This window comes from Schistocerca gregaria, unplaced genomic scaffold (assembly GCF_023897955.1).
Source record: "Schistocerca gregaria isolate iqSchGreg1 unplaced genomic scaffold, iqSchGreg1.2 ptg000687l, whole genome shotgun sequence".
In the NCBI taxonomy this organism is placed as follows: Eukaryota; Metazoa; Arthropoda; class Insecta; order Orthoptera; family Acrididae; genus Schistocerca; species Schistocerca gregaria.
Genome location: NW_026062067.1, coordinates 32501 through 35000, shown reverse-complemented (window position 1 = coordinate 35000; position 2500 = coordinate 32501). Strand labels below are relative to the sequence as shown.

The following is a 2500-nucleotide window of genomic DNA, read 5'->3' as shown; positions in this document are numbered from 1 at the left end:
GATGTGGTAGCCGTTTCTCAGGCTCCCTCTCCGGAATCGAACCCTGATTCCCCGTTACCCGTTACAACCATGGTAGGCGCAGAACCTACCATCGACAGTTGATAAGGCAGACATTTGAAAGATGCGTCGCCGGTACGAGGACCGTGCGATCAGCCCAAAGTTATTCAGAGTCACCAAGGCAAACGGACCAGACGAGCCAATCCGATTGGTTTTGATCTAATAAAAGCGTCCCTTCCATCTCTGGTCGGGACTCTGTTTGCATGTATTAGCTCTAGAATTACCACAGTTATCCAAGTAACGTGGGTACGATCTAAGGAACCATAACTGATTTAATGAGCCATTCGCGGTTTCACCTTAATGCGGCTTGTACTGAGACATGCATGGCTTAATCTTTGAGACAAGCATATGACTACTGGCAGGATCAACCAGGGAGCTGCGTCAACGAGAGCTGAGCAGCCGGCCGCCCGGGAGTGTGTCCCGAGGGCCCGCGCGAACACGCAAGCGTCCGCTCAATTATTCTGCAAACAGGAGGAGGCTGAGCTCCCCTGCACGATACACCTCGAAACCCTCTCAGGTCCCGGCGGCGCGCAGCGCCGTCCTAAGTACTTGGTCGGGTTCGAGAGAGGCGCAATCGCCCGGAGATAGGCGAGTAGACGCTTTCAGTGCGAACACCCGTGCTCCCAACTGAGCTTGCCGCTGCCGACAGAGGCCCGGGAGCGTGCTGTCGTGGCATTGCCGGCGGGAAACAACACGCGCCACCTACGGTGACCGGCAGCTCCAACGCCAGCGCCACAGAAGGGCAAAGCCCCACTTGGGTGCAGAAGCGAACTCTCCCAGCACAGCGCACGCGCCAACACGTCCGCAGAGCTGCGATACAAACCACCTGCGAGAACCGCTGGGGGCGACCGAGCAGCAGACGGCGTCGCGACGCCGAGTGCCGGGCGGCGGCGCATCCTCAACGCACACAGTCCGCAATCGGACCAGCACACTGCAGATGTCCACCGCGCTTCGCACCGGGCTCGGCAGAACCCACTTTGGCCGCCTGGCGCCGCGCGCAGGGTGCGCCGGCGCATAGCTGGGACGCCAGCCGGGCCCGTCGGCCGGCGCTCCTGCCACTGGGCGCCCCCCACCAGCCGGCTGTAGTGCGTGCGCTCACGCAGCGCGCGGCCAGCACGCCGGGCGGCCCCCCCTCACCGGCCGGGGACTGTCCCGCCAAGCCACAGCCTCGTATCGCTTCATACCCACATGGCCAACTCAGGTTCGGGGGCATGGCGGGTACCGCCGAAACAACCGGTTCACAGATGTACCGATCGTCGCTATCACCGATGCACCTGCAGCGCGAACAACCGCTCAACAACTGATTTCCAGTTCATTTGCGGATCTTTGGCAGCAAACGTATACGTCAATCTACATTTGCGAAATCTACGATTCTGGCATGCCTGCATGTTATGTGTCACGACACGCTACATCAGCCCACATACACACTGCGGCATGTACACGAGAGAACACGTGGAAGATGGTCCGCGCACGTGTGCAATGTCCCTTGCGCGGTCGACTGTCAACCGGCCTCTGTAGCATGTCGCAGATGTGGAACGCGGTCCACCGTGCTATCATGTTGTGTGGGGCAATACGATTAAATAGGAAAACCCTCGTCGCTACATCAACAGACGGCTCACGCTGATTCCCGGCAGAGGGAGGAGGGGGGGGGGGCCAACATGCAATACTTTCGTCCGTACCTACTTACCACATGTCTGTACGGCGTACAACAGTGCAATCTCGCTGTAATGGGGAGACGAGACAAGTAGCATCGTGCACAACATATGGCCCTTATGATTCGCCATTGTAGGGCGCAGCCGGTGTACGGTCAAGCATGTGCCACATTATGTCACTCAGTACGTAACGACGGATGATCAGTGTGGGTTACGCGTACATCAGCGGACAGTCCACACAGGCCGTACCACAACGTACACTGACTGCATCGACAACCGAATGCAACTGAACAGCTGCAAGGCTCATTTCACAAACAAACGCCTGACCGACCAGCTTGGAAGGGCAGGAGGGGAGGGCGATATTCGTTCTGTAGCGGTACACCCTTCCAGTGGTTAGCGGGACTGTGTAGAAAGTACGCAACACTCGAAAGACCTTTATGTGAGGGTACGCACCATGGCATCAAGAAATACACATGACACCAGAGGATCCAAGCAGTGAACTATGTTCAGAGGGTTGCTGTTAGGCAAAGCTACATTCCTGTGACGTTACATGTGACAGTTAAGGTGCAGTGTAAGTTAGGTTAAGGTGCAGTGTAAGTTAGGTTAAGGTGCAGTGTAAGTTAGGTTAAGGTGCAGTGTAAGTTAGGTTAAGGTGCAGTGTAAGTTAGGTTAAGGTGCAGTGTAAGTTAGGTTAAGGTGCAGTGTAAGTTAGGTTAAGGTGCAGTGTAAGTTAGGTTAAGGTGCAGTGTAACTTAGGTTAAGGTGCAGTGTAAGTTAGGTTAAGGTGCAGT

The 2500-nt window shown here is 56.2% G+C and overlaps 1 non-coding gene across 1 annotated transcript in view; it reads right to left on the bottom strand.

Annotated features, from left to right (window-relative positions):
- Positions 1-432, bottom strand: part of LOC126319541 (small subunit ribosomal RNA) — a 1847-nt gene extending 1415 nt beyond the window's left edge. The window contains exon 1 of the ribosomal RNA XR_007557734.1: positions 1-432. This exon is cut by the window's left edge and continues 1415 nt beyond it. This is a non-coding gene — a ribosomal RNA (small subunit ribosomal RNA).
- Positions 433-2500: the final 2068 nt, after the last annotated feature.